Genomic DNA, 12,243 nt, shown 5'->3' with positions numbered 1-12,243 from the left:
TGCGTTAGAATTACTCGGCAACGATTTTGGTCAACATTTTGGAATTTCGCCAATTTTCAGTTTTCTGGAGCATCAAACGATTTGTTATCTGACAGGTACGGTTACTTATCCTCACCATTTTTCAACCAAGATCGATAGAAGGCGAATTGTCGGAAATATTGAATCCCTATGGATTCCGACTGATTCAGAAAGACTTTCCTCACCGGTTGTGTAAAGATTGGGTAATTGATTATCCAGCACTACCGTATCCAGGATTTTTGTTCGGTAAGGGTCCGAACAAAAAACAATTTTTGTTCGGAGAAGGGCTACCAAAAGAATGAACAAGTTTTTTAACCCCATAACCCTACCCCCCCACACACAGACACACAGAACCTGTACAATCGTCTCAAACAAGAATTTTTGTTCGAATCTCCAAGACCATATTACATGTCAGAAAAAGATTTCAGGAGGTAAGCTGAAACCAGTTTGCCCCTACACCTCTTGATACGGCAACCTTAGCTGGATAAGTGACCCTTGACATGGAATGTGTTTTTGTCTTGAACGTTCTATACAATCGTGTTAGAAGCCCTTAGAGTAAAAATGCGGCCCAAGACGCAAAATAATAAGAATTGTCGTTTCTGGCAGTGTAACCAAGATTTTGTGCCGAGAGGCCCAACTCATTTGGAAGAAAGGGCGGTTGAGGTAAAGCCTACATTAAAGTCCTCAATTTTAAATAATTTATCACATAAGGAAGAGGCGTCTGATCAACCACAAAACGTTTCCTATCCACACTACTGTCTTAAACAGGCAAGGGGTCACCAATATTCCCCCTCATGTATTAAATAGGGCAGCATTTTAGCTGTATTACGTGATCCAATTTTTATGTCGGCCATTTCAACACAATGATCGCCAATGTTAGAATGTTCATTTATGCTGCAGAAACAATTACCGTACGTATACGGAGTCCAACCCCCCCCCATTGTGAGCGGGCGCGATAAATACTATCCCCAATCGATCCAACTCTGTTCTCTATGATCGGAGTCTTATACTTAACTAATATCCAAGCTGTATTAGTGCCAATCAAAAATATTGGTAAAATTCTAGTTGATTGACTTTTGGCTATTTCGGAAAGGAGTTAGGTTAGAAAAATGAAACTTTCAGGAATGAGTCTAAAGGCTCCACCTCCCACCTCCACTCCTTCTCCCTCTAGAGGGCCCTGACCTCTGATGACCTTTAAAAATATGTGTTACAAAAATGAAACCTTGCAAAATAGATCTTCTGCTTGAACGAAGCAAAACAAAATTGTTTTCAGCTTCACAACTTTGCTCAATCCCAATTTATAACGTTTTAAAGATATGCAAATACATATCCTGAATTTTGAATAAAAAACATTGATATGGCTCAGAATTCCACTCAAATAACAGGAATTGTACTTTCAGAACTAAAGAAAAAGCAACTGGTAACTGAAAAGTAAGGTAAAATGTTGTTTTGTAAAAATCTCAATAGGTATAGACCTGTCATGTAGGCGAATTTCAGGCCCCTCTAGAGGGGGAAGGAGTGGAGGTGGGTACTTCAAAATACCTTCCCAGGACATATTTTAGTCTTTAGACCCATTCATGAAAGTTTCATTTTCGTAACCTAACCCCTTTCTGAGATAGCCAAAAGTCAATCAACAAGAATTTTTTTTTCCTCCTCCCACAAAAGTTTTTTCCTCCTCCCACAAAAAGTAGGCCGGTTCCTACAAAAGTCAGCCTGCAAAATTTAACTCTTGCAGATTTTGACTCTTACTGAAAGCACTATTTCAGAAGCACAGAATTCCAACCAAGAGCAAAGTAGAAAGATCCATAATTTTGAAAACATTTGCCTCCGCAGGCTACTAAGCATCCAGTCAAAAGTTCCTCATCAAAACTGTATAAAGAGGACGATAGAGTTATCAAAAGGCAATTCCATAAACCCCAAATCAATGTTCTTGTGGTTATCCACAGGCTCCCACCACAGAGAAGACTAAAAAATACACTTCACCGTATGTAGAACAACGACATATAACGTTTCCATGTCTCTTAATAACCAGAGTGGGAACCTCAACCGGAGCATTGTCGCAGCCACGAGCTTCAGAAAGTGAACTCTTCTGGACGCCTGGGGTAGCTCTAGAGACACAGAAGTATTCAAGTTTAAGATAAAGAAACAGCATAAACAAAAATCCAGACAAAATTACCTTCGCTCCGAGAGTAAACGTCTTACGGATCATGTAATGCTGAGCTCCTCCTGAACATGGAATCACATCCAAGAGACCGTAGATGGGAAATAATGTATCTCTTCTAGGAAACAATTCTGGAAAAGTCAATCTTGACATCCAAAATTCCATTTTTTTTTTCGTTTCTAATTGAAAAAAATACTAAATGCAACCCGATTCATAGGTGGTGAAGGGCAAAGGTTCAAAAGCTTAAAACAGTAAAAGCAAGTATTCTATTTTTAATATTGAGTTGTACGCATCGAGTCCACACTTTACAGGGAAGGAGAAAGAGGAGAAGGATTCCTAGATTATATATTATCAGAACATTTCCTAGAAAGTATTTCCAAAATGTTGACTTAACTGGATGAGGGTTGTAAGCACCAGGCTCGCAGTAATGTTTTCCGGGAATTAGAACTCGACCTATACAGATGATGGAAGGAAAGGGAGGGGATACCCCTAAGAATATGATAACAGAACATTTATTACAAGACGTTGTCAGCTCTCATCAAAATTTGGTGTAAAGTAAGAGTAGGTGTCCTAGCAGTACTTTGGTGGGCAGTATCGACTATGGCCTCTGTGGGAAAGGAGGTAGGTCCCTAAATTCTCTTCACCGAATATCTCAAAAAATGGGCAATCGGAAATCAATTTGAATTTGTGAGAAGTTGCAACTAATGGCCATGTTACGCCTTTAAGAGATCAGAACTTGATGCAGTTCTTGTGTAGGTATGAGTAAAACTGATCTTTGTATTCGTGTCATCAGGATACCATTCATAAACTATTTCATAAGCCAATGTCAAGGAATTTATATTCTTGCGTCAAATATTTTCAAGACTTCCTCAGGGCCAACATATAGAAGAACTACCTTACGGTTTCTATGTGCAGGATGTTTGAAATCATGTTTACTAACCTTAAATTTCCAAGGGAAGTGAAAATGAAAACCAATTATTTGAATTGCTTAGTGGAAACTATACATACATACACACACACACACATTATGTATATATAACGTTTAAATATATATATTTAAAAATTAAATATGGATGCTCTTTTTCTTTTAGGCCATAGGAAAACAGTAATTTGTGACCAAGAAAACAGTTGTGAATGAACGGTTGAATCTGGAGAAAAAAAAGGAGTAATACTGCCAACTACCAAATTTCCTTTTATCAAAAGTAATAAAAAACAGAAGTATAAGGTGTATATATATACACCGTATAGTATATAGTATAATATAGTATAGTATTTAATATGTATAGGCCCTAGTATAAGCATAGGTGATCACAGTATTTTTGTCAAAGCTACAGCAATTCTTCAACCTCGCCTTAGTCTCTGTGAGTCTCAAAGCAAAAATTAGCCTAATAGTGAAGTAAAAGTGAACATAATGCATATTTTGGCATTAGAAGAAGATTTGAACATAATTTTGAAGTACATTGAAGATAATGAATTGGAACACGAATTGACAATAAACCGTGAAGTAATTGTGAAAGTGAATTTCAATCAATAAAAAAGATAGACAAAAGTACCAGCATGTGGAATAATCTTTTTCTTTTATCAAAATTTCATAGTCAACTGTAGTATTTTTTCGGCGAAACATTGTTCACAAAATTGTTTATTTAAATTTCATAAGATTTCCATGATAAAAGCAGCTTTCAAAAAGATTCAAAGTAGAAGAAGGGCGTAAAATTTTCAGCCCTTCGGTTTTTTTCTTGCACTGCCTTACCTTAAACGATAGATACACTTTTGCGTCAAGATGTGCGAAGGTACTCGCCCCCATTCTAGTCCTCTCCGTGTCCTGCTCCCGCTGGGGCATTCTGCCACTTGTGTCGCTAAAAGGTTTTAAGAGAGTGGAGGTTCGACTGATACGTGCGGGACAGGGCGTTCACAGATTGTCTGGTCTTTCCTCAGTAAGACTTGATCTTACTGGCCAAAGTGTTGCTATTGATGTTGGCGAACGACGTTTGTTGCGTAAGGTTGATTGTTCATTTCACATATCAACAGTACAGCTTTAGTCTGTCTAATCATGGTTGTAGCGGTAGCTGCAACCTAGTAAAGAGCAAACCACAGCCCATAGTAACCAAAAATTCGCTATGCGTTTTGAAAAAAAAACTGCCAAGTAAAAAAATTGCCATCTGACACTGACTCCGGAATGATAACTACTATTTAGGTTCGTCTTAAAAGTAAAAGTTTATTGCAAAAAGAAATTTATGGTGATTCCAAAAAAAAAAGCCTGAAACCCCACGAAAATGGCATCAGATGAAAACGAAAAGTATACCATTAAAATCAGCATGGTCAAAAACCTCTCACGGTGAAATCACAGTCCCCCTCCTTGAATAACAAGGAAAATCACTTTTAGCAGCGGTAGCACTGATCAGTCTCCCGTTTTTGTTGTTGTTTTTTTCAGCAGGCCTAGCGGGCTGCCAGAACATCATAGAGATATGCTTAATGGCTCATTCAAAAGATCTTTCACATATCTACATGCTTTTTATAAATTCCACCATCTGCAAGTGCCATATGGCAAAAAATGGCGCTTTTTGTTCCATTTCTCAAGAGGTTAGGTTAGGTTTTTTCAAAAATGAAAAAAGAATTTGTGAATTGCAGTATATTAGCAGGCTACCAGAACATCTTAGATAGATTTTTGATTGCTCATGTAAAAAATTTTGCTCATATCTACATTCTTCCAGTAAATTACACCATCTGCAAGTTTGAAATGGCATTAAAAACATCACTTTTGGTGCCATATCTCAAGTGGAAAGGTGGGGCTAGTGGGCTACCAGAACTTTTCAGAGTGACGTTTAATGGCTCATTTGAAAACGTTTGCTCATATGTACGTGCTTTTTATCGATTCTACCATTCGTAAATAAGATATAGCACTGGAAACAAAGCTTTTAGTGCCACTTCTTAAGTGGAAAATCTTAGAACTATAACGGTACCATTGTAATAATTATGGTCCCAAACCCTAAACTGGAGGTTCGCAAGAACACCTGCCGCATGTTCCTTCTCCAGACCCCCTTATTAAGCTACACAATTAAAGTCCTACAAACACCAATATATTAAACTACATTATCAGAGACGTGGTTTTGTAAGTAGAGAGCTGGACTTCAAACTAGAATATCATGCATTCGATTCCAACTTGTTTTTTTTTCAATCATGGCTGGTCCCTTCTTAAGATTACTTTTCAAATAATCCACTATTTTTACAAATGTGATGCGCTCATTTATTAAAGTATATCCCGGGAAGGCTCATTTTAAAGCCATTATTCATATATACGTGCTTTTTATCAATTATAACGTTCCAAAAGTGCCATATAGCACTAAAATCGGCATTTTTGGTGCCACTTCTTAAGAGGAAGAGTTTGGAAGCATAAAACAGTTCCATTGCAATAATTATGGTCCAAAGCCCTTAACTGGAGGTTTATAGAAAGGCCTCACATACCCTCTCCTTCCAGACCCTCTTAATAAGTTTCATAAATTATCTACTTATCTTAAAAGTAAAAGATCATTGCGAAAACAAGTTAACTAAAACTAAAAGCATTTCAACTAAAAATCGACCAAAAATTAAGCTTGAATGATGAAGTTTTGAATTGAACCTTCAAACTTCACTCTGCGATGAAGCCTGTGTGCTAGTTCTATTGGTAATTGATGGGTAACCGATTGGTAATCGGTGGTAATTGAAAGCAAGGGATGTCCTTGCCTTTTTAGTGTTTTACTTCTACCAAGGTTTTGAAAAACACCTTTTTTGGTAATTTCTTTGGAAAAGGCTTTTTTTTCGGTTGGGGGAAACAACCGAAAGTGAACTTTATGGGAATGTGATATAAAGTAAAATTTATAAAAAGCGAATAGGTATAAATATAAATTATTAAATGAGCCCTTAAACAGGTCTCTTTTGTTACAGTAGCCTTCTAGTTTCTGCTAGTCAGTAGGTAATTTGTAAAGCCCTGTCTTCATTGTGGCTTTTTCAGGTGAAGTAGGTCAAGTAAAAACAGCTTTTTGCTCATCGAAAAACAAACGTGCCTAAAAAAACATGTATTGTTTTGCGAAGTATGGATAATGAAGTTTATGTTATAGACTGAAAGTTTTTCGTAGCTGTCAAGGTTGTTTGCAGTATTTTCTAGAGGTGTCTTATCTCCCCTAGATCGGTGATTAGAAATTATATTAAAAATAAGTTTTCAGCTGAAACTAAGGAGTACATTAAAACATAAAACGAAGATACATTATTCCGTATAAATAAAAAAGATCACGGAAGCGTTGTTTCTACATTAAATTTTAATCAAAAACGAACAAAGATTAATTTTAAAAAACTAAGTTTTTCCGAGGGAAGTAAAGAGTGGAGTTGAAACTTAAACGGACAAAAATTGTTACTTCACAGCCTATCTAATATATATCTAAAAACTAGTACAAATAGCCAACGAATCATGTTTCCCTATGCTTTTAGGATTACAGAAAAATAGCACTTTACTGAAAACACAAGGTAATATAGGAATTTTGGTACAGTAAAAGCAAATAATTAAGGCCACTTTTTACAGAATAAAAATATGATCAATCCCTTTTAAGATGTAGCAATAATCCATTCTAAGATTGTTGCTGTATTTTTTTTTTTACGTTTAATTTGGTATCACTTCTGCACAATGGCTCAGTTCAATGACTGGCTCTCGTTTTGGTTCTGAAAAGGACAAATCGCGATTAGTTTGTACACAAGTTCGAAGTAAAGCCATCTTGATAGAATTATGACTATAGACTAGCTATTATTATTCTATTTCGCAACAGAATAATTAACTAAGTTTAAAGTTTCATAATTTTTCCTCAGTTGCTCTTTGATTCTCATTGAAGTAACTCAAATAGCTGCTTTTCCCTACGTGGATAAGTAGCGACAATTGTATTTATTATTATTGGTGGTGGTTTTATTTGTTTTTAGATTAGTTTTCTTTTAATTTTCTATCTTGTGCTGAAGACGCCTTGTTTGGATACAGGCGAAATATCCACGTTGTTTTAGTCTTTCAGTTCTACTGGCCGTCGTCTCGTTTGAAGTTTTCTTTTTGTGGAGTTTTATCTCTCTTGGTTGTTTATTAGTTTTTTAAAATTAATTTATGTTAAAGATGGTAGTGAAATGTGAGGAAAGTATAGACTAGCTTTAGAATTTGTATCATAGCTTGAAATTCACCGTTTGAGGTTTCAAACCTCAGAATCTAACCTTCGCGATCTCCATTTATATTTCATGTTTAGACTATATATGCCATGATTGACAGAAAATGACTTCTATGGAGTCTAATTTTGAATCGATACGGAGAGATATTTGATCACCATACTTTCTTAGTCCGGCTGAAAACACCTATACGTGGCGCTAATTTTGTCAGATGACATGCTGGGTTAACTCAAAAGTTAGTTTGAAAATTTATTTCCCACGCAGCTCATTAACCCACGAGTAGGGAGATGTCTGGGTAAGGAGTGAGAGGTCACTTGTTAAGCTATTGCAGAACTCAAACGTTGCCATAAAGCATGGTTCAAAATTCTCTGAACCTAGCCTATAATAGTATTCGCCCATAATTCATGCAATATTTTTACTTGCAAATTTCACATTAATTGCGTCAAATTTCGTCTAATGCTTATTTCGACAGGGAAATGGTTAGGCCTGTATTATCATATCACACAAAATAAAAGTAGATAACGAGGAATTTTGTGAAGACAGTTTATACAGCCTAAGCGAATATCTCGGCAACATCAATGAACATCAGTAAAATATAATATAAACAGATAAAAAAGACATGAAAAATAAACAGATTATTATAAATGTTAACAACACATTATCTTTTTCACAAACGAGGTGATATAAATTTGAAAGAATTCAACTAAGTAAAATTCAAGAGGGTGCCCGCTTCCTGCCACTTGGTTACTTCTCAGAACCCATTTGTGCCGTCTACCTTAGTTTTTCTACTGGCACGCTTGACACAGTTTCAGCCACACTTGGCACACCTCCGCCATGTCCCATCTGGTTTGATTTCTGAAAGTGGGCACCCCTTTCGTAAAAGTTAAAGAATTTACGTAATTGAGTCTCGCAGCAATGTTGGCACTTTCTAACTTAGCTTATATACCGCAATGCAAGAGAGAATTTCAGGGCAAAGAATTAAGGATCCTGATTTTCTTATTTTTCTACAAAACACAGTCATCTTTACGATAGTCATTTTTGTTAGTCATACGATTGAGAACTTTAGAGCTTTCCTTTAACCAAAACTAACCTAATGCACATTCCAAGACAAAGTCACATTTGAATGAAGGGTGTTTTGGCAAACTGAGGGGAAACTAAGAATTTTTCAGTAGTTTCGCGCGCCCTCTAACATCCTAAACCTCTCAGAAAAAGTATGCAATCTGGAAAAAGTAGTTTGGTATTTAAAGACACCGAAACACTTAATCAGAAAATATGACACAGCATTTGCACCTTGTATAACTGGTAAGTGTCCGTAACACCCACCCAATCTTCGATCTGAAAACCATTACAAGGATCTTATAAAAGACTAAGTAAAGCGAATATTTCCATGCTAAGAAGAGAGTGTATGTTTTATTTTTGGTGGCTTGAACCTTTAGGCAAGCGAGTATTTGTCATTATAGAGGTTGAATAAGGTCAATGGGATTCATTAAAACGTGGCAAATTTTACATTTTGGCAAGTATATGTATTTTGCCTTACTGTAGCGCAGAAGCTGAAACGTGTAGTTTCTTTTTTTAAGGAGAGGGGTTAAATGGAATAAGGATTGTGTGTTTAGAGAAAGGAGGCAAACAATTTTTTTCATAGGCCCTTAGAAAAGAGTATACGCTGCGGTTTTTTTTTCGTTTTCTTTAGGCCTGTTATCCGACTGGCTCCTTGACTAATTTTCAGATAAAACAGAGAGGTACGTCCACTGGATTCCATGAGGAACGAGTTTAAATGATAAATGAACTCCAGCAAAAATTACCTTTTACTAGCATTAACCCAAAAAATTCTTGGTAGTGTTCTAATTGGCTGATTCAGTCCCTCTTTTCCTATCTTGGTTGCCCCAAGAGGGGCAACCTAGTAAGAAACAAACCATGGCCCATAGTAATCAAAAATTTAAAATCAGGCTTAAAAAACTGTCTAGTGAAGAAAAATATGATGTGTAGCTATATCAGGAATAGCATTTATTATTTGGATTAATCTTAATTGTAAAATGTTATTTTGAAAACAAATTTACGGCAATTTCGAAAAATAGCCTGAAACTCAAGGCCGTATTCATGGTAGATATTAGGGGGCCTGACCCCAAATGTTTGTCCTACTTGTAAAAACGTAAAAAAAGCATAAAATCCACTTTTGACGCGGTTTTAAAGTTTTCCACCCCCACCCCCCACGAACAAATAGCCATTTTGTTCCGCATAGTCGAAAACCATAATAACTATGTCTTTGGGGATGACTTACTCCCCCACAGTCCCTGAGGGAGGGGCTGCAAGTTACAAACTTTGATCAAAGTTTACATACAGTAATGGTTATTGGGAAGTGTACCAACATTTTCAGCGGGATTTTTTTGGTTTGGGTGTGGGGTTGAGGGGAGGGAGGTATGTGGGAGGATCTTTCCTTGGAGGAATATTTCATGGGGGAAGAGAAATTCAATGAAAAGGGCGCAGGATTGTCTAGCATTACTATAAAAAAGCAATGAAAATATAAACATGAAAAAGTTTTTTCAATTGAAAGTAAGGAGTAGCATTAAAATTTACAACAAACAGAGATTATTACGGATATGAGGGGTTCTAAAAATACTTTAGCATAAAGAGCGAGGTATTTAGGAGGAGATAAATACTTCGCTCTTTATGCTAAAGTATTTTTAGTAATTTCAACTATTTATTCTACGACCTCTCTGATTCAGGGGTCATTCTTAAAGAATTGGGACAAAACTTAAGATTTAGTGTGAAGAGCGAGGTATTAACGAGGGGACAAACCCCCTCATATATATAATAAAAAATATAAGAATATAAAAGTTTGTTACGTAAGTTAATTCTTAAGTTACGTATATTTTTTACTAATAAAAACGTTTGTTAAAAATTAAAAGTTCTAGTTGCCTTTTTAAGTAACCAAAAAATTAGAGGGCAACTAGGCCTCCTTCCCCATCCCTTATTTCTCAAAATCGTCGGATAAAAACTAAGAGAAAGCCATTTAGCCAAAAAAAGAATTAATATGCAAATTTCATTTTATTAATTTATGTACGAAGAGCCAAAATCAAACATGCATTAATTCAAAAACGTTCAGAAATTAAATAAAAAAAAACTAGTTTTTTTTAACTGTAAGTAAGGAGCGACATTAAAACTTAAAAAGAACAGAAATTACTCCGTATATGAAATGGGTTGTCCCTTCCGCAATGCCTCGCTCTTTACGCTAAAGTTTGACTCTTTGCCACAATTCTACTTTTTAAAAGAATTAAAAACTTTAGAGTAAAGAGCGAGGGATTGCGGAAGGGACAACCCATTTCATATACGGAGTAATTTCTGTTCGTTTTAAGTTTTAATGTCTCTCCTTACTTTCAGTTATAAAAACTTGTTTTTATTTATTTAATACATTAAAGTGGCGAGTGCTATGTACGAGAATAACACTGCTACGGTTAAGGTAGGAAATGAGGTTAGCAGCTGATTTTGTAATAAATCAGGAGTTAAGCAGGATTGTATTCTATGCCTTTTTATATGGATCATTTTGATGGACTTTTTCTTAAGGAGCAAAGGAAAGGCAATGGGAGACCACGGAATAAAATGGGGAGGAAAAACTGTCCTGGACTTAGATTATTGCCGATGATTTAAGCATCCTAGATGAAAGTGTGAGCAAAATGAATGAACTTTTAGAGGCTTTGCGAGTTCAGGGTGCTACAATAGGTTTGAAAATTAAAGTTAAGAAGACTAATTCACTAAGGCTAGGAATAAGTGAAGATTAAAAGGTGACGTTGGGTAACGAAAAGATTGATCTGGTGGGTAGCTTCACTTACTTTGGTAGTATTATTAGCAAAGACGGTGGGATCAGTGAAGATGTTAAAAGTAGAATAGCCAAGGCTCAGGGTGTTTTTTCACAGTTAAAAAAAAGTTCGGAAGAATAGAATGATTAGTCTGCAAACAATGTTAGCATATTGGAAGGTACGGTGATGACGGTGGTCAAATATGGCCCTAAAGCATGGGCGCTCCAAAAAGCGGATGAATATTTACTAGATGTTTTCCAGAGAAATTGCTTACGGATTGATCTGGGTACCCGGATGACTGACCGTATTTCCCAATCAATTCTAAATAGTCTAGCCACACAAATTAAAAGTGTATAGCGGACGAGATAGGGAGGTCGTTAAAGGTATCAAATCCCCCCAAACCTCCCCCATTTTGCAATACGTAAATCCACTTTTAACACAAGTTCTCAAAAAACTAAAATAAAAGAGGAGCTAAGCAAATCAACTAAAATTACTATAATTTGTTTCAATAGCATAATTAAAGCTTTATATAATGTAGTAGACTAATTCTTACGAAAATTGACGTTTACTGCAAAATTTACACCATATGGTGACAACACAAAATGATATCTTTGGGGTATGATACCGAACTAATTACTAAATAAAAAACGACATATGTTTCAATAATTTACGTAAGCGTATGCTACCATCTGTTACTGTTGGTACAATCTTGGATTGAAAAATGAAGAAATGGAACAATAAAAACAAATTATTAAAACAAGTTTGCTCTTTTTGAAGACAGATGTACTGGAGTTTGTTACTATTCCCTACAACGTTAAATATGGTAAAATTCTAGAATTGGAGCTGTTGAGAAGGAAACATGTTTAGAAAACAAGTCTTACTTCATAAAATGCAGAATAATTGTAATTAAAACATATTGAAGGCTGCTCCATTTTGATTTACCCCCCTCCCTAGTGTGCAAATATATAGCCCAAATTATATACTTCCCGTGAGCTTTCTCGGTTCTTGATTTCGTCTACCTTGGTTCAATTTACGGGTGCAAGGGTTGAAACAAGAACGACGCTTGGCAAAATGCATGGGGAATACATAATTTGGGCTATA

Source organism: Artemia franciscana, chromosome 11 (genome assembly GCF_032884065.1).
Source record: "Artemia franciscana chromosome 11, ASM3288406v1, whole genome shotgun sequence".
In the NCBI taxonomy this organism is placed as follows: domain Eukaryota; kingdom Metazoa; phylum Arthropoda; class Branchiopoda; order Anostraca; family Artemiidae; genus Artemia; species Artemia franciscana.
The sequence above is the reverse complement of the archived record's forward strand: the minus strand, read 5'-3'. Positions refer to the sequence as shown.